Genomic DNA, 20,857 nt, shown 5'->3' with positions numbered 1-20,857 from the left:
GAGCCATGGCAGCACCCATAGCAGTACCCTCAATCTGTTGAAAAAAAGTACCTTGAAATTGAAAAAAGTTTTGGGTCAAGGCAAACTCCGTACACCACAAAATAAATGCATTGCTCACAGGATGACCATCCTCTCTATTCATCAACACTTCTTCAACCACCTCTAGTGTGGCTCTTTGGGGTATCACAGTGTACAAAGATTGAATATCCAAGCCAATCAGTAGAGAATGGCCCGGAATAAACTCTATGCTTTCTATTTTGTTAATAGCATCAGTGGTGTCTCTCAAATAACTTTTCATTTTCAAAACAGATGGTCTTAGATAAAAGTCTGCAAATTTGGACAAGGGTTCCAAAATTGAATTAACACCAGATACTATGGGTCTGCCAGGGGGATCAACAAGTCTCTTATGTACTTTGGGCAAGATGTAAAAAACAGGTACCCTTCCGTGATCCCTAATTAGAAATTCACATTCCTGCTTACTGATCATTTCAGCGTCAAACGCTGAAGTCACCTTTTCTTTGATAATATTCATAAGTTTAGCAGAGGGGTCATTAGCAAGTCTCAAATAGCTCACATTATCTGATAGTAGTCTTTCACATTCTCTTACATAATCACTACGATTCATCAACACAATAGCTCCTCCCTTATCCGCTTGTCTGATAATCAAGTTATTATCTTTTGCTAACTTTAGTGCCGATGCTTTTTGTAGCCTACTAAAGTTAGAGTTGCGAGACTTTTCACTGGATTCTAACTTGAGAACCTCTGCCAAAACCTGTCTTTCAAAGACAATGGATTTGGCGGTATGGGAATGACTAGGAGCACAGAACGTAGATGCATTACGCAACCCACTGAAATTGTTGCTGACATATCCTTCATGTTCACTGAAGTATTCGTTCAGACGTACTTTGCGCATAAACGCAAAAAACTCCGTTCTAAATTCAAAAGGATCATGTGATTTAGTAATGACAAAGCTCAGGCCCTTATTAAGGGTACTTTCCTCTTCCGAGGAGAGGACATGAGAAGACAAATTTATCACCATTGATTCCTTGTACGACTCCTTGTCCTGACCTGGTTGTCCCAGTCTCCCCGATTCGGGCCTTGTCCTAAAAAAGGCATCCTTTGTCTTTGTCTATTGCCCCCTCTGGGACCCTTTCCTCTTCCTCTACTCACACTTGCCTGTGCTCCAGGTCATTATCTCCTGTCATGCTTTCTTCACTCGAACTGTAGGAAGTATCTCGAAAGTGTACCCGTCTATTATTTCTCGGAGTTTGAGATGTATTGCCAAATTTGTAACCCTCTGTAACAAATGGAAAAGATTTCTCGTGAGAGAAATTGGTAAGATCTTTCTTCAATCTTTTTACCCTTTCTAAAGTGGTATCATTTTTAAAGTCAACTAGTCCTTTTAAATGTTGTTCAAGTTTTACTTTGAAAGAGTCTAAATCAAGCTCTTTTTTAATTTCTTCTTCAAGTTTAGTAATGTCTATTTCTATTTGTTTAGAAACCTCTGTCGCAGTATCAATAATAAGAACTAGCCAATCTCTCCCACACTTATTAGATATATAACTCCATTTCAATTTAAACTCCTTGTTGTCTAAAAATAGACGTGGCTCATACTGTGTTATATCTTACCTGGGGTGGTGTGGTGGGGTTCCGTATTGGCGTCATCATGTGGTTGCTCAGAGGTTAGGCACTGTTCCCTGCGGAGGTGATGATGGTCGTCGTTAGTTGGGTTTGTGTATTTGTCTGTTTGTGACATGCATGCATGTGCAGACATTTGTACTCACCAATGAGCCATGTGTCGCCATGCTTCCCAGCTTCCAGGTCCCCACTCAGGGCAGACATTCTGTATATAAAACTGTCATGGGTAGACCCAGGATAGTTTGCATAGACAGAGATGATTGTTCCATGGGCATCACATACAACCTGTACGTTGATGGAATGCCAGTGCTTGCAGTTGCGGTAGATGTTCTCAGTGGCCCTAGGTGGACGTAGGACATCATGGGTGCAATCTATGGCACCAAGCACTTTGGGGAAATGTGCCACCCTGTAAAAGTCCTGGGCCGCGGCCTGCCTTTCTGCAGGAGTTCTGAGCATGTATATGACTGAGGGGCGCGCAATGATGATTGCCAACACCTGGTGTAGGCAGCGTGACTGCGTGGGCTGTGAGACACCCCCAACTATGGCAGTTGTCCGCTGAAATGACCCAGTGGCCAAAAAACGCAGGACATTGAGCACCTTTTCCAAGGGGCTCAGTGCTTGGCAGCACAAGGTGGGTGATGTGAGGTCATCCTCCTACTCAGTGACCAGGTCTAGGATGATACAAGGTAGAAACATAGACCTGGTCATCAGGCATCCCAAAAAGGCTGGTCATGGGCAAAAAAATGCGGGGCCTGGCTATTCTCCTCCTCCTGCGGTGTCACACAATCAGTGCTGGGAGAAATGGGACATTCATCGCAGCTGTATATACGTGTTTGTTGTTTGTGTGCACTTTTATACTGCGCAGGGACGCTTCTGCCTACCTTTGTGTGGTGGATGTGTTTACGCCTGTGCGTGTCTTTTGGCGTGCGCAAGTTTTCCCTATTCGATTCCATGAATACGTGTATTTCGTGAGTGTGTGGGCGTTCCGTGTATTTCCCAGCAGTACTTCCCCAGTTCTGCCCTCATTTTCACGTGTTGTTCCCCATTCGGCGTGTTCCGCCCCCTTTTTGGTGTGTGCGCTACACGCTGTGCACTTTCGCTGTGCGCGTCACGTACAGCATTCGGATGTCGCAGTGACGTGTGCGCCCATGTGCGCCACGCATGGATTTGGCGCACATCCCGGGAAAAACACATGCAGGGCCTTCCATGAATCGCATGCGTGCGCTAGCATTTTTCATGCTTGCACCACAAATTTCGGTGCACATTTATTCCATGAATTACCGCCTAAATCGGGCAGAATGGCATTATTTATTTGAATAATTAAAATGGCATGGGGTTGTCTCTTATTTCTTTTCCTTAGTCAAACATTTAAATTCCATTTCCAAAGATACCATTTATTTTATTAATGGTCATTTTTCCTTGGCTTTAGCACTGCACAAAGGATGCACTTAATCTGTCCTGACTAACAAAGTCTAAGGATCTCTTCTGTGACCCCCCCTCACATGTCTCATCCGATGAATTGTTCCTTGTCTCTGAGGTCCCTCTTCTTCGGGATGTCACCTTCTTGGTCTTCTTCTTGACTTTCACCCTCTTATCGTGCAGATAAGGATGGGCTCCGCTGGAAGCCACCTTTGAAGGAAACAGTTCCTAACCAAAAGGGACCCCCAGAAAGCTTGCCTCAGTTTCAGGGGAAAAGCTTCTTTGGCACCAAAAACCCCAGATGTTCCAAAAAGGCAGGCTGAGGTGTGACACGGCAGGCTTCAATGATGTTATGTGGCCTGGCAGGCTTCAATGATGTTATGGGGCCTCAATGGATTCGTCTGTAATATGAGGAAGGTAGCGAAAGAGGTAGAAGAAGTAGGATTGAGCGAGTAAGGAGGTTGCGAAGGTGGGAAGGACAGAAAGGCTTTTAGTGCGTGCAGGAGCACAGGCAGAGGAGGAAGGTCACGGCAGACCCGGAAGCGAGCCGTGGGAGAGACAGTAAGCAGTGGAGAGAGCGGACCGAAAAGCCGGTACTTAAGCGAAGGAGAGAGAGCAGCAGAGAGAGATGCGCCGGAATAGGGGCGGCGGATCTCTAAGCAGAGCGAGGCAGAGAAATGGAAGGGGCTGCAGCCGAGACAGCCGCAAGAAAGGTAAGCGAAAAAACCTCCACACAGGAGGAACGGCGAGCGGTTTAGGAACCGAAACGCCAGCGGGTAACAATGAGTGATACAACGCACAGGACGTAGGCTTCTACGTGTTGTTATAGCAATGCCGTGGAGCGGCGGCCATCTTGGAGGAATGCTAGACTGCGCCTGATGGTGCCGAAGGGCTATCACAACCTGCGATGTGCAGAAACCCATCGATGCCATACCTCCAGATACGGGGCATGACATAATCACCTATTTATTTTCATTCTTGCTTTTGAGCCTTTCCTTGAGTTAATCCATTGTGATGATTAAATCTCTGGAGTTTTATATAACTGATCAGAAATTAAAATGGCTGCCTATGCAGATGACATTCCTATTTATCTTTAACATCCTGAGTGTAATCTGCAGAATCTCAATGGACACAGTCATCCCTTTTCATTGTTTTCTTTGGGTATAGATTAAATAAAGACAAGTTAGACAGGTCCCCCCCCCCCCCAATTCCCCTCTGAATCTCCTTGTTCTTAAAAACAGAACTTCGGACTCTGGCATGAAATGGTTTCCAAATGGTATTAAATATTTAGGTGTTTCCATTGCCTCACCCATTAGGAGAACATTAAACCTGTAGTTGGAAGCCTTATTTTCTAGATTACAAGAATGTGTTAGTGCTTTGTCTCCCTTATACCTAACTTGGTGCAGTCGCCTTGAAGTTACTATGATGATAAGTACTCATATATTATCTAGATATACTTCCTGCTCCTGCTTCTTTTTTTAAGTTCATGGAATCCAGTCTCACGAAATTTCTATGACCGAAGAAAACTGCATTTTCTCTCAGTAAAATGAAACGGTTCAAAGAAAATGGTGAATTTAAATTAATTTCCCAATTTCAAATCACATTATGTAGCCTTTACCTTGAAACAAGCACAATCTTGGTTTCTAGCAGACAATTCCTTGAACCCACCAACTTGGTCTAGAGTTTACGGAGTATTGGTTTCCCATCTTCCCTTAGCTCATATTTATTTATTAGTAGTCACTTTAAAATGCTTGAAGCACAACTATTAATCTCACTTGGTCTAACTTTAGATACGTTTTGGTTTCCACATGCTTCACAACCTTCTAAATGTGTGTTCACAATATTGATGGTTTAATCCTCTGTGTAAAGGTAAAGGAAAGGTTGTTTTTTGAAAGCCTTGGTTTAATAAAGTTATTACATTTGTGTTCCAATTTTTTATAGGTAATGGAATTCTTTTGATGAAATTAGAGCTCGATTTACTCTTCCCTCTTCGACGCTTTCCATATACACTATTCTACTAGATGCTATTGTTGATAAGCTTTCTTTTTTCCTAGGTAATAATGCGGCTCCCGAGCCTGCAAAATTACACCTCATGAGCCAGTCCATCCTTTGCAAAGCATCATCTTGTGATAATATGCTTAATTTCAAAAGACAATTGGATACAAAATGGTCATCGGAACTGAACTGGGAATTGAACTGTGAGGTTGTTTTAGATGCGGATATGTGGTCAAATGGAATAGAATTAACTCTATTATAACTGCAGCAAGCTTAAATCAGTCAGTATTACTGTTTCTGCATGGGTCCTATTTAACTCCTGCTAAATTATTTATTTGGGGTTTAATTAACCAATAGAACGCAAGCGTCGGGGGTTATTACCTGGTACGGTAATGCCCCAGACGCGAGGGTTCTATTGCTATTAGTACCGCGGCCCGCAAAAATTGCGTGACCGGGGCACTAAAAGCTTTTTTTTTGTCCCGAAACGCTTCGGCGTTTCGGCGCTGCAGCGTTTAGGGAAAAAAAAAAAAAAAGGCCGCTGCCATGGAAAGGGAAAACGGAGTCCGTTTTCCCTTTCCATGGCGGCCATCGGGAGCGGACGCGCTGGGAACATAAGTGTTCCCAGTGCGTCCGCTCCCGAAAAAGGATAAAAAGAACGTAAATGGGGTTGGGATGGCGGGAGTGGAACGGGAAAAAAAAAAAGTACCTGCATCCCCGGCCGGGGGACGAGGGAAGCCTCCAGCCGTGTGGAGGCGCGGAGCGGGGATGGCCCAGCTCCGAGTCTCCTCATTGGCTGAGGGGCTGCCACGCCCCCCGCTGGGGACAAAGGCCGTGGAATCCCGACGGAGGGATTCCCGGCCGGGTAGGGACCTGGCGAGAGCCAATCAGAATGCTTGTTGCATTCTGCTTCGCTCTCGCCGGGTTACTAATAGATGATAACAAATGCTGATCTTGTATGGTTGACATAGGTAACTTTAAACATACATTTTTTGATTTCAGATTTGTCAAACAATTTTGGGATTACATTTGGAGAATGGTATATAGCATTTTTTTAATGTTCATGTACCTCTTTCTTTTTGTAACATTTTGTGGTGTAGCCTTGTTCTAGACGTTAAGTAGATGGTTTTTTGCTCATCTGCGTGCTCTTTTTATGCTGCTTGCCATTCAGTGTATAGCGACTAATTGGAAACATTTGTATAAGATCAAAATTCAGTCACGGTGAAATAGTATTTGCAAAGTCCATAGACAAGAGAAATGCCTTGTTATATCACCTAATTTGATACTGAAATGTTATATTAATGGCTAATCTTCATTAAATATTAATCCCTCCCCATCTATGACCAGCTAACACCTAAAATGTTCCAGCTAATACATCAGGGCGTCCATTAGATTGTACACCCCATTGGTACTCTTATGTAGGTATGCCACCTCTTGTTTTTTGTTTTTCTGGTAATTGCCACTGACCAATTCACTTGTGGTTTCTTATTTAACACCTGCATTAAATACCTTCCCCTTCTGTCTTGCTGTTTGTGTCTCTCTATCCCTAGTATGCTTTATATGTGTTCTGATTTGTCATGTCATTTTTTCTGTCTTTCATTTTCCTACATTTTAGGCATTAATTCATAATTCCCTTACATGAAATGCTGACTCTTTTAAACGTTTATTTACTAAATTTAAATAAGTAACTCCACTTAGATGATTTGGCTTGTGTTTGCATGTAAGAGTACTTAATTTCACTTTACGCTTATTACTGTTTTACTCTTCTTGTATAAGAACTTAACAGCTGTTGCTGCTGTGTACTCGATAAGAGATTCAAGTGATATCTGTGAGGTATTCCTACCATTTGTGATTGTTTCTCTTTGTCTGATTTACTATTGGACGTATTGCTGCATTTCTGTTTAGTTTATACTTATCATCAACACAATAATATCAATAAACTTAAATAAACAAGAACATCGAAGTGCATAATACTCACCTCTCTGCCAATAGTAGGATCTAGCCCACCGTATCAGCATTCACATCATCCTGACCTGCCCTATGCATATGGATCCCAGTAGTGAGAGTTCTCCAGAGCTCTTAGAGGGTGCATCCAGCCTGGTTTCACAAGCACCTTGGCATGACCCAGTGTAGAGACATCCACACAGCTTTTGAAGTGCACCTGTATGGTATCTCACAGTAGGCGCTGATATCTGAAAACTGAGAAATAAGCGCAGCTTTCGAAATACAACACTATCCTGTCCTGCACTGTGTAGGACTATTTCAGTACTGCACTATTCGGTGTGCAGTCATAATGTCGACATCAATAATGTCGACAGTCAAAATGTCGCCAAATTAATGTCGAAAAACAATAATGTCGACAAACAAAAATGTCGACATTATTCGATATTTTTTCGACATTAATTTAGTGTATGCATAATTAAATAAATAAATATATATATATGATGTGTTGAGTATGAGGGGTGGTTGGGGGGGTGTGGGGGGGTGGCAGGGGGGTGTTGGGTGAGGGGGGGTTGGGGGGGGGACCCCCCCATAGTAAATACAATTTTTATTTATTTAATTATTGAATAAATAAATAAATAAATAAATAAATAAATAAATAATTGGTATGTGTTGAGTATGAGGGGTGAAAGGGTGGTTGGGGGGGTGTGGGGGGCAGCAGGGGGGTGTTGGGTGAGGGGGGGTTGGGGGGGGACCCCCCCATAGTAAATACAATTTTTATTTATTTAATTATTGAATAAATAAATAAATAAATAAATAAATAATTGGTATGTGTTGAGTATGAGGGGTGAAAGGGTGGTTGGGGGGGTGTGGGGGGGCGGCAGGGGGGTGTTGGGTGAGGGGGGGTTGGGGGGGGACCCCCCCATAGTAAATACAATTTTTATTTATTTAATTATTGAATAAATAAATAAATAAATAAATAATTGGTATGTGTTGAGTATGAGGGGTGAAAGGGTGGTTGGGGGGTGTGCGGGGGGTGGCAGGGGGGTGTTGGGTGAGGTGTTGATAGTTTTAAGGGTTTATAGTCATAATGTCAAAAAAAAAAATGTCGACATTTTTTTTTCGAAAAAATGACTTTTTACATTATAAGTATAGGATGTCGACATTATTATTTTCGACATTTTTTTTTCAACATTTTTGTCTGTCGACATTTTTTTTTCGACATTATGACTATAAACCGCACTATTCACAGAGCTGCCACAAAGTACTTTCATCCACACTTGGACTGAGACTCCTCCTCAGCTCTCTCATTGTACTTCTTTTTTTATCCGCAGCTTGCACTTCTCTCGGAGTATTGAGACCACCGCAGAGCTCTCACGGGGCACTTCTGGTCTGCTCTAGGTGTGTTCTTGCACCCCATTACAGAGACATTCACTGCGGTTTTGCAGTGGACCTCCATCCTGAGCAGTAGCATGCACTTGGACCCCAGTACTGAGGCATCCATAATCACTCATCCATTTCCATCTGGACCTGTGATATGTACCCCAAGTACTGAGACATCCACACATCTCTCACGATAGTGATTTAGTTTTGGTGGGCCCTGCTGGTGCCCCAGTATGGAGACATCAATGGGGCTCTGGCATTGCTCCATAATAGTACCACATTTTATATGACCCTGCCTGCCACTCCTAAACGCTGTAAGAACAGCTTATTTGATCCCACAATTGCTGACACTCAATTTAACCGTTTTGTGAGGAAGCATCACATTATTTTTTTCTCAAGTGTCTTTTCTTCAGTTTTGGGTCTTTTTATGTCTCTCTATTTACCCCCCTCCTCCCACCCCCTCTTTACCATCATAGGGTGGCTCCACCCCATACCTGACTTGGCCATCCTAACTCTCACTCTTACCCACTACAATTATGTACTGCTTTGGGGATTGGTATATGGTACTTTTTTCACTTTTTTGTGGTACAGGTCTTTTGGTCCTTTTCGTATTTGTCTTCGGAAGCCCAGGCCTGTTAGAATGTTTCGCCCACTTAAGGAGGATTGGCTGAGTCAGTGCTACTTGGATTCAAACATGTGTCCTAGTGGTTGCAGGAGGTACTGCTGTGTATACACCACGCTTAAATATTATTATTTTAGCTCAACACATTTGGATTGTGTGTTGTAGCACATCTCGCTTTCTACTAAGACAGCCCAGGGTGTAAATGCACCTGCTAAAGAGATCTGGGGAACCTGCACGTTCACATGTTTAAATCTTCAATGAGGCAGCTTTGCCTTTCCAGGTCGATTAAATTACATGTTCTGTGGCTACAACTCCAACCCTGTCCATGTTTTACACCTACTTGCGAATAACGTGAGGAGTTGTACACAGTTTGCCGATTGGGGAGAAGAAAATCACTCATCCATCACACCCGACAGAACGCATGTACATCACAAAAAAGAATGAAAAGTTGAATGCAGAAAAAAGCTGCTTAGCTCCCATGTACCCACCATTGACCATGATAAATGATTAGAAATTAGAACAGTATCACCCTAAAATATTGCAGACCATCCCTGCGAAGTCCAAAATACATTATTTTTTTTTACCAGCGCCATTTCACTGCATATACATGTGGGGTGTGGGTTAAATGAATATAAAATGTGGAGGGGTATAGGGTGTGTGCAGGGGTCTCCCCCCACATATATATGTGGTGAAACAGGGTAAAAGAAAAACGGTATTTTGGGCTTCTGAATTTATTTTGTGCGGTGATCACTGTGAAGGCTTCATGAGTCAGACACAGACAACAGGTTCAAGTTTTCTCAACAAAGTGTTATTTAACTTAACATGGAGGGTGGAATAATGCCTAATTTGCTGTCTGCTAAATTGGGATTTCCCAACCTAAAGAAATCAAAGGATAGTCTACGCCAGAAAGTCCAAAGCGGATCTTCTGTTTGTGTCCAAAACCTATGTTTGCCCTCACAAGTAGCTGCATAGAATGTGTGGGGATGTCAGCATCAAAAAGGAATTGTCTTCAAAGTAAAGTTCAGAGCTTCTTCTAGCTCTTTGGCTTGTAATAAGCTCCTGCTTCCCCAAGTTCAAAGTAGTTCATCAAACACAGGGGTCCCCTTCCCCAAGCTCAAAGTAGTTCCCCAAACACAGGGGTTCCCTTCCCCAAGTTCAAATGTTCCAGCTTTCAAACCAACAGTTGACTTTCATATCACAACAAGGCCTTTGCACAACACAAGCTTCCTAATAGGTGTTTTCAGTAGCTTTTCCATTCAAGGGCCCCGGTCTAGACGCAGTTGTCAGACCACATGGTCCACCCATTACAAGTCACGCAACCAGTGCCTTGCATTGCAACCAGTACCTTGCATTGACTGCTTTTCCTCAGTCTCGGTGTTACAATTTACTGACACTGTATTGTGGCTTGTGTAATCACCTTGTACTTGTATCACCTTCTTATGTTTCTTTGGCTCTTGCCAATGCGTGTTTACTTATGACATTTTGTTCTTTGCACTTTCTTGGCTTGGACCGATGCTGGATTCCTCATATCATGCATATGGCTCTTTTAGGTTCCGTTGGCTCTTGCCAAGGCCTGTTTGCCTTATGATAAGCAATTCTTTACACTTTCTTGGATGTGGCCAATGCTGGGTTTCTCATATCCTGCATACAACTCTTGGTGCTCTCTTGGATTTACTAGCACTGGTTTCAGTAAATGCAGTTCATTATTTCAATGCAGTTCAAAACATTCCTCTCAATACGCTTTATACTTTTCTTTCACTCCTCTCAATATGCCAGAGTGTTCCCAACTTACTTTAATTTCATTCTATATCCAAAATGCTTTGCTTGCAGTTTGTTCGATATTCAAAATGCCTTACATCTGCTTTAACATGCTTGCATTTTGTGCAGTATTTAAAATGCTTTGCTTTCAGTTCGTTCGGTATTCAAAATACCTTTCATCTGCTTTAACGTGCTTTCATTTTGTCCGGTATTCTTCAGTTCGTTCGATATTCAAAATACCTGTCATCTACTTTAACTTGCTTTCATTCCATTCAGTATTCAAAATGCCTTGCTTTGCTTTATTTATATCAGCGCCTGCCAGCCCGGTGTTCCCGCTTTCCTGGTTGCACACACCGGTTGGTCTTACTGTTCCTCGCAATGTTTTCTCCGCCATGGCTTCCTGTTTCTCAGTGTGGTCGCCCACGTCTTCTCCTGGCGGTCTTTTTGTGGCTCACATACACCCAGCAGAGCTTCCTCTGTGAAGCAGGATACTCACGATCTCTTCCTTCAGTCCTAACGGCCGCCTTCTCACGGATTGCCCCCGGCCTCCAGCTTTGTATGCCTTTGCTTCCTGCTGCATAAACTCTGCACTGCTTCACAGGTCTCTAGCACTCCTCCTGCCATGCCGCCACACCGGAGAGGTGTCCCTGCACACTGTGCTCCCCGCAGCTGACTCTGCTGCCACAGCTTCTTCCACAGCATCTGCGTCCATTTGTGTTGTGCCTTCCATTTTCAAAGTTCCTTACTCGATTTGCATTACAAAAAGGACTAGACCGCTCATCAGCAAAGCAGTAATCCTGCTTGACTCTTGTTGTCCTCCTCCTCGACCCAGTACTTGGCTGGGTTTTATAGGTGCTTGTTTTGACAAAATGAGGATGTGTTGGTCTAGTTATCCTCTTCTTCGTCCCCATTCCATACTGATGCCATTTGGGGAATATTTTAGTGATCACAAGAAAAGGGCTGACAAAAGCCTATGAAGGCTTGAGGGATGGAGGGTTCATGGAGAAAGGGAAACGGGGGATACCAAGTCTCACCTAAGATGGCTCTCTTCCCACTCTCCAAGTCTCCTCCATCCAGGTGATCCTCCCTCGTATATCCATCCCCAGGATAGGGATCTAAAGCGGTGGCCTTTTCTAGGACACCTGAGAAGAGGATCCCAGGGAAAAAAAAGTGAGGACGTCCTCACATCACATAGATCCATTAGAACTAGGAACACCAGTCAACTGTCTCGCAAAGGCACTCCAAAAAAACACCCAATACCAAACAGCATATAAGGTTCAGCACTTGATGGGTTGGCATATGTGTACAGAGAGTCAATTTTCAATGTAACCACTCTTAAAAGGACCCCATAGGACTACACTTAATGGGCAGGCAACAAGATGGGTGGTTGGTCATAATTTCGAAAAAAAAAAAAATGTTGAAAGACAAAAATGTGGAAAAAATAATATTGAAAAAAAAAAGTACAATTATTTTTTTAAAAATTATATATTTATTTTGGGGTCCGGGAATAAAAAAAATGGGTAAAACAAAAAAAAATGTAAAAAAAGAGGGGTTCGGGGGGGGGGGGGGGGAATCCCCCATTTGGAATTAAAAACATAATTAAAAAAACTTTTTTTTTTTCGATATTATTTTTTCGAAAAAATGATTTTCGACATTTCTGTATTCGAAAAACTGACTATAAACCAACAAGATGGCAGTGCTTTCCCAAAGCACTGTAGGAACATGGACATCTTAGGATCAAGGAGCTTCTCAAGGCAGAACCCGTCAATAGGTGGGCCTAAGCAATTGTCCAGGCAGCAGTGTATCCTCATGCGCAGACTGCTCAAATGGTTAGGGAGATTCCTCTACACATTGAGATGCTGGCAGTACACGAGTGGCAGAAGGGCCAATCTACACTTCTAGTGAAACTAACATGAGCTGCTGTGCCTTTCAAGAATTTGCCAATTTTCAGTGCAGATGGACCTTTACTTGAAGTGGAACAAGAAGTGGCATCACAAAGGCAGCCATTTAATCTTCTGACATCTACTCTGATATGAAATGTTGCATCATACTAAGGATTTTCCCCATGGCGGGAATCCCTACTACATTGCAGCCGCCAACTTTCAATCAGGCTTCACTGGTATTTCCACTGACAGGTGTGAACACGGGCCGGCCTTAGTGGTGGCAACAATACAAAAATGTGCCCCTCGCTCACCCCTGGTCACGCGGAGGGGGTGGGAGGAGTTTATTTTTCAATGGGCCCCTGCCGTGACTTCTCCCACCAAGCCGGCTCAGGGAGACCTTGAAAGATTCCCCCGACATGGCGTGGGAGGGGGCTAATTGCACCCCGGGCTGTTACCTGGATGGCCCTGCCCTTACGACACCCCTGACACAGCCGATGGAGATAACGAGAAAACATTCCCCAGTAGGGAGACCTTCATCCTTTGTTTCCACAGGTCTCCAGAAGAAATGTGTCACTTAACAGGCTAATTATGGCATTTCCAATCTGAACACTGCAGAGATTCCTTTCCCTTGCTAACTTCTGTTTACAGCCACACTTCAGTCATAGAAGTAATGCTGGTCCAGGTGTTTCAGAGGGATGGAAATGCAAGTTCCAAGTCATCTTGCAGTTGGCCTTATTGATCATGATGTCTCCACAGGCCACGGGTGGAGTGAGACTCAAAAGAGGCCCTAGAAATGTTTTTCGAACTGGCCCCATATGAGACATTTTCACAAGCCCAACCCTTTTCCTATGGGGACATTTGGAAATACCACACAAAAGAGGCCCATGGTGCAGAGGCCTACTGGGAAATCTCCAGAGTTCCCCATTGGCCAGTCCACCCCTGCCACGGGCTAGTTACTCAAAATCATATTATTTGCCCACCATATCACCACCACCAGCCTGCTGTAAACATTCAAAAAGGAGTGATTACATTTTTAGGACTATAGATGCTCTTATGTCTAAATAAATAAAACCATGGTGCTCCTCAAATGAAATCAAATAAGAATTAGGTAGGAACTGAAAGCAGTGCCAGGATTTTCTTAAAACCACAGGAAGAAGAAGTCAAATTGAATGGCAAGAAGCTGTGGCTTAATCTGCTCTCACCTATTATGGCTACAAATGAGAATCACCACCGTTAAATATGCAGGAGAGGATATCTGGAAAATTCCACAGTGGGGGCCATGAGGTCCGAAATGTCACACTTCACGTGTGAACACTGCACGCTCACCCAGGCACGTAGTGTTACACCAGTGTGACGCGTGTCATCCATATGCCATAGAAATGACAAACAAGTACTTGACATTTGTCACACGTGAGCACCACTACCACATGTATGTTTCGGAAATGTGTCACCTGTGTGACGTCATTGTCAAATCAGAGCTACTTGATGCTCCTCTCCGCATTCAACATCTTGATCCCTTTAACTCTTCTTCAGGACCCTGAGGCTTCCACAACACTATCTTTCCTGCACAGTGCTACTCAGGCCCGTCAATTATTGCTTCTCCACTTTTCTGTCCCTCATCAGGTTCTGTGTTTTCTAGAACATTTTTTGTACTCATCCGCACATCAGGTGCCCATTCGCCATCCTCGACCCTCAAAACTTGAGTGTTAACCCAGGCCTCATTAGGTTCTGTGTGTGTCCTCTCCTCCCCATCAGGTTCTATGTGTGTCCTCTCCTCCACTCATGAGGTTCTGTGTGTGTCCTCTCCTCCACTCATCAGGTTCTGTGTGTGTCCTCTCCTCCACTCGTGAGGTTCTGTGTGTGTCCTCTCCTCCACTCATCAGGTTCTGGGTGTGTCCTCTCCTCCCCATCAAGTTCTGTGTGTGTCCTCTCCTCCACTCATCAGGTTCTGGGTGTGTCCTCTCCTCCCCATCAAGTTCTGTGTGTGTCCTCTCCTCCACTCATCAGGTTCTGGGTGTGTCCTTTCCTCCCCATCAAGTTCTGTGTGTGTCCTCTCCTCCCCATCAAGTTCTGTGTGTGTCCTCTCCTCCCCATAATGTTCTGTGTGTGTCCTCTCCTCCCCATCGGGTTCTGTGTGTCCTCTCCTCTACTCATCAGGTTCTGTGTGTGTCCTCTCCTCCACTCATCAGGTAGTGTGGGTCCTCTCCTCTGCTTCAGGTTCTGTGCGTGTCCTCTCCTCTACTCATCAGGTTCTGTGTGTGTCCTCTCCTCCCCATTGGGTTGTGTGTGTGTCCTCTCCCCCACTCATCAGGTTCTGTGTGGGTCCTCTCCTCCACTCATCAGGTTCTGTGTGTGTCCTCTCCTCCCCATTGGGTTCTGTGTGTGTCCTCTCCTCCACTCATCAGGTTCTGTGTGTGTCCTCTCCTCCACTCATCAGGTTCTGTGTGGGTCCTCTCCTCCACTCATCAGGTTCTGTGTGTGTCCTCTCCTCCCCATCAGGTTCTGTGTGTGTCCTCTCCTCCACTCATCAGGTTCTGTGTGTGTCCTCTTCTCCAATCATCAGGTTCTGTGTGTGTCCTCTCCTCCACTCATCAGGTTCTGTGTGGGTCCTCTCCTCCACTCATCAGGTTCTGTGTGTGTCCTCTCCTCCCCATCAGGTTCTGTGTGTGTCCTCTCCTCCACTCATCAGGTTCTGTGTGTGTCCTCTCCTCCAATCATCAGGTTCTGTGTGTGTCCTCTCCTCCACTCATCAGGTTCTGTGTCTGTGTCCTCTCCTCCACTCATCAGGTTCTCTGTGTTCTCTCCTCCCCATCGGGTTCTTTGTGTGTCCTCTCCTCCACTCATCAGGTTCTGTGTGTGTCCTCCCCTCCACTCATCAGGTTATGTGTGTGTCCTCCCCTCCACTCATCAGGTTCTGTGTGTGTCCTCTCCTCCACTCATTAGGTTCTGTGTGTGTCCTCTCCTCCACTCACCAGGTTCTGTGTGGGTCCTCTCCTCCACTCATCAGGTTCTGTGTGTGTCCTGTCCTCCCCATCGGGTTCTGTGTGTGTCCTCTCCTCCACTCATCAGGTTCTGTGTGTGTCCTCTCCTCCACTCATCAAGTTCTGTGTGTGTCCTCTCCTTTACTCGTCAGGTTCTGTGTGTGTCCTCTCCTTTGCTTCAGGTTCTGTGTGTGTCCTCTCCTCCCCATCGGGTTCTGTGTGTGTCCTCTCCTCCACTCATTAGGTTCTGTGTGTGTCCTCTCCTCCACTCACCAGGTTCTGTGTGGGTCCTCTCCTCCACTCATCAGGTTCTGTGTGTGTCCTCTCCTCCCCATCGGGTTCTGTGTGTGTCCTCTCCTCCACTCATCAGGTTCTGTGTGTGTCCTGTCCTCCACTCATCAGGTTCTGTGTGTCCTCTCCTCCACTCATCAGATTCTGTGTGTGCCCTCTTCTTTACTCGTCAGGTTCTGTGTGTGTCCTCTCCTCCACTCATCAGGTCCTGTGTGTGTCCTCTCCTCCACTCATCAGGTTCTGTGTGTGCCCTCTCCTCTGCTTCAGGTTCTGTGTGTGTCCTCTCCTCCACTCATCAGGTTCTATGTGTGTCCTCCCCATCAGGTTCTGTGTGTGATCTCTTCTCCACTCATCAGGTTCTGTGTGTGTCCTCTCCTCCACTCATCAGATTCTGTGTATGCCCTCTCCTTTACTCGTCAGGTTCTGTGTGTGTCCTCTCCTCCACTCATCAGGTCCTGTGTGTGTCCTCTCCTCCACTCATCAGGTTCTGTGTGTGCCCTCTCCTCTGCTTCAGGTTCTGTGTGTGTCCTCTCCTCCACTCATCAGGTTCTATGTGTGTCCTCCCCATCAGGTTCTGTGTGTGTCCTCTCTCCCGATCATGTTCTGGTGGCTTTCCACCTTTATCAAGGGCTCTGGTGCTCCCGCTTTCCCATCAGCTGCTCTGTACTTCCCTTCCCAATCGGGATAGTTCTCAATCCCCATCAAATCCCAAGCGTACCTCTCGACTCCTGAGTTAGACCGTGCACAGCTGCAAGTTGTGCACTGTGAATATCACTCAACAATAATAATAATCATTTAGCATTTGTATAGCGCTACAAACCCTCATCTATCCGAGAGCTGCTTATTATTACCCTCGCTGTGTGGTGCTCATTAATCGACCTCGGAAGGATGAAAGGCTGTGTTTGGCCCTGTTGGGATTCGAACCTCTGTCAGTGGGCTCTGCACACATGTCTAGGCGAGCACTCTCCTCGCTGTGCTATCGGACGGATTTGCTTAGCCACACATGATTTGCAGCCGATTATTGATTCTGTGTTTGGTATATTTGACTGTATGTATGTCTGTGGTATGCAGAATTGGAAAAAAAACAAGGTCCTCGAGCACTGGCAGCCGCCCGCGTGTGAGTGATAATAAGTTCACACACTGATTCTGGGCCTCTGTTTACCACACGAAAGCCCAGAGCATAACCCACAGCTGAAGGTTAGTGGTTATGTTTCTAGTGTCTGAGTGGTATAGGTATAGGTGTGTAACCGAAACCTACATGCTTTCTGTGCTGTATCATAGTGGTGCACACATGCACCATACATGACCACTAGACAGAAGGCCAAACCTGTGTTTTTTGTGTGAATGTGTAATCAATCATTCTGATAGTATGTCATTATAAGGCTCATTAAAGTAAACATACAACTTTTTGTTCAATGAAATTAAAGTTGCATACCTAGTAAATTGTGCTAAATTGGCAGGAAAAAACATATAATTTGACAAAATATTTTAAGTTTATGCGAGATTACAATGCTGGCAACTCCAAGGATACGAATATTCACATAGGGAAGGCGTGTTCTATGCAACTGTGACACATGATAGAGTGTCCCCGACTGCCATCTTCTATGTCACCTCAGAGGTGACTGACAACCTATTGAGCTGTCGCACCGCAGAAGACCGTGGATTAGGACATTTCGAATTCAATGTGTGTGCAGCAAACATTGAGTGCTTGAACGTAGAGTTTCACAAGTTATTCGTGGGAGTAGGGTGCCTGAAAGGGCAGGAAGTACATTTACACATCAATGAAATAATTCAGCCTTTGCCACTATGTCTTGGTGGGTTCTGTTTCACTTAAGAACAAAAGTGGAAAAAGAGCTCAGAAGTTTGCACCGAGAGGATATTTTTTAAAAGATTGACAGCCTGACGCCATTGGCCGCTCCTATAGTACTTGCAGCAAAAACATAATACATGTTATTACGTGGCTAAACTGGCATTTTGATGCAATCACTCTAGCAATTTCTTACTTTGGCATGCTATTTTATACTGGGCATCTATGATACAGTTTCATGGATGGCCAGTAAATAAAATGTCATGCCAAATAAAAAATGGCTAGACTTACAAAACCAAAATGCCAGTCTAGCCACTAATAACACTTATCATGCTTGCTTGAAAAAAATGATAAAGCATGCATGATACGTGTTATTATGTGGCTAAAAGGAAAATCAGTCTAGCCATTTCTTAATTTGGCATGACATGTTTACTGGGCATAGATGGGCAATAAACAAATGTCACTGCCACAATAAGAAATGGTGAGACTTACCACACCAACATGTCAGTCTATGCATGCAATTACACTTATCATGTTTGTTTTGAAAGCATGATAAATTATGTATGATAAGTGTTATTACGTGGCTAGACTGCCATTTTGATGTAATCAGTTTAGCCATTTCTTACTGTGACATTTTTTACTGGGCGTCTATGGCACAGTATCATAGATGCCCAGTAAAAATGGTCATGCCACCCTAACAAATGGCTAGAGTTAAAAGCATGATAGATGTTATTACATGGTTAGAAGGCATTTTGATAAAATCAGTCTAGCCATTTCTTTATTTGCCATGATATTTCTTTGCTGGGCATTAAAGAAATGTCATGCCACAATATGAAATGGCTAAACTTACTGCGCCAAAATGTCAGTCTATGCTTGTAATAACACTTATCATGTTTGCTTTTAAAGCATGCATGATCATTATTATTACGTGGCTAGACTGGCATTTTGGTGTTTTAACTCTAGCCATTTCTTACTGTGGCATGATATTTTTTACTAGGCATCTATGGTACAGTATCATGGATGCTTAGTACAAATTGTCATGCTACCCTAAGATATGGCTAGAGTTAAAACACCAAAATGCCAGTTAGCATGCTTGCTTTAAACACATGATAAAGCAAACGTGAAAAGTGTTCTTACGTGGCTACACTGACATTTTTATGCAATCCGTCTTGCCATTTCTAATTCTGGCATGACATTTGTTACTGGGCATCTATGATAAAGCAGGCATGATAAGCATTATTACATGACTAAAATGGCATTTTGGTGCAGCCAGTCTAGCTATAATATCTTACTATGGCTTGCCATTTTTTAATGAGCATCTTTGAGGAAGTGTGTCTGGACTGGTCTGCATTGGAGCAGCTAGTTCGAACATGTTTTCTTATTGTGTCATGCAATTTTTAATGGCAAAGTAAACAGGAGTATGTTCTTATGTGCCGGTACAGACATATAATGGCAGAGCCAGTTTAAACATATTTTTTATGATATTAATACTAGCATTATGCACAGCATGAGTTTCTTCTTATATGGGAATACAGGCAGTATGAACATGTTTTTATAGTGGCATATATTGTGAGGAAAGGCATTATAAAAATGCATTGGGAAATGCTCCTGTGCACTGTTGGTGACTTGCATCTACTGAATATTTTCATGATTACCCTGCAAAACCGATTGCAAACTGTCTGGCATGTAAACCAATATTTCACAGTGTGCTTTATAATGCACCATTTTAACCAATTACTAAATAAACATTTCCTCGGGGGGGCGAACCCCGTGGATCATCATTGGTTGGTTCAGACTCACTCACTTTGCTTGGTCGCTCTTGTACATTTGTGGAAAATATTTACGCCCCACCAATTAAACAAATCACCCTCCCGCCCCTAGCAGTGTGAAAACAAACATAAAGTGGGTTCTTAGAACCCGCTTTATTTTTGGAAATCATGCTGTGAAGTTTGGCTTTCTCTAATGTGCCTTATTTGCAAAGACAAGACTGAAGAGCAGTATTTGTCTGTATATGCCAGACAGATTGGATGCTCCAGGTGAAGAGCTCCTTATTTAGAGTCAACTTGTTTGTTTCATTTTTATGAGACCTATCATTTTGTGCAAAAATACTCCATGTTTTGAAGTTACTTTGCCCTAGATTTTCCCTTATCCAAGAAAAATAGTTTCATATCATATTTTCATGTCTAACTCTTCATGTCTGACTCCTGATGCCTCCTGCTTGTAAGCACTCTAAAAATAGGTGTTATTAGTATGAAATGTAATAGTACTTAGTATATCAACCTTAGAAGAATGAAGGACTGATTCAGCCCTGCTGAAATATGAACATGGAAAGAACAGACTGGAACGTGTCAGAGATGAGCTTTTAACTAGCTGAGCTATCCAACTGCAACACATAATGCTGTTTAATCAACTAGTCAGTTAAACACATTTACCTGAATATCTACCCATCACCCTCTCCTGCCTCCTCTAGTCCATTTGAAAAGAAAATATAGCACTACTATTATCAGATTTACTAGTGGGCCATGACATCATTACAGTACTTAAAGCAGTAGGAATATAAGTGTTATCTTAATAAGACATGTAACTATCAGACCCAATGCATTACCAAATGCTGTGGTATTCAAATCTAAGAAGAAATAGCTGGTAAGTTAGCTCAGCGGGTTAAGCGGTCATTGGTGGTGTGTGTTCTGTAGGTTACAGGTGAGAATCGTAGCAAATCACGTTGAGGCGTCATGGGATCCCTTTCAATTTGTTTGTTATGAATTTTTGGATTAAAAGTGGATTGATAGATATTGCCTCTAAGAACCTGATATTACAATGAATGTTTTTCTGTGTTACAAAGAAGAAATAAAGGGCTCTTAGTTACTTATTACAGTGTTTGTGGTTTTGTGTCAGGTGGCTTTTTCTCTGACTGCATCCCATACCAGGTGTGTGGGGCATTATCACACATTGGGTGACATTACAGGGCATCTGAGAATGCACTTGGCATAAGATAGAAGCAACTGGATATAAAATGCTGTAACTTACCTATTTTGACCATACCTAGTCTGTAAGGCGGGTCAGAGACCTGCTTAAGTGTTGGGTGACACCCGCCAAAAGCATGTGAGTTGAGAGGTATTGGTGTTGCAGTTGGCTTGCGTCT

Source organism: Ambystoma mexicanum, chromosome 3p (assembly GCF_040938575.1).
Source record: "Ambystoma mexicanum isolate Mex_15411 chromosome 3p, UKY_AmexF1_1, whole genome shotgun sequence".
Classification (NCBI taxonomy): Eukaryota; Metazoa; Chordata; class Amphibia; order Caudata; family Ambystomatidae; genus Ambystoma; species Ambystoma mexicanum.
Note: the sequence above shows the minus strand (reverse complement) of the source record.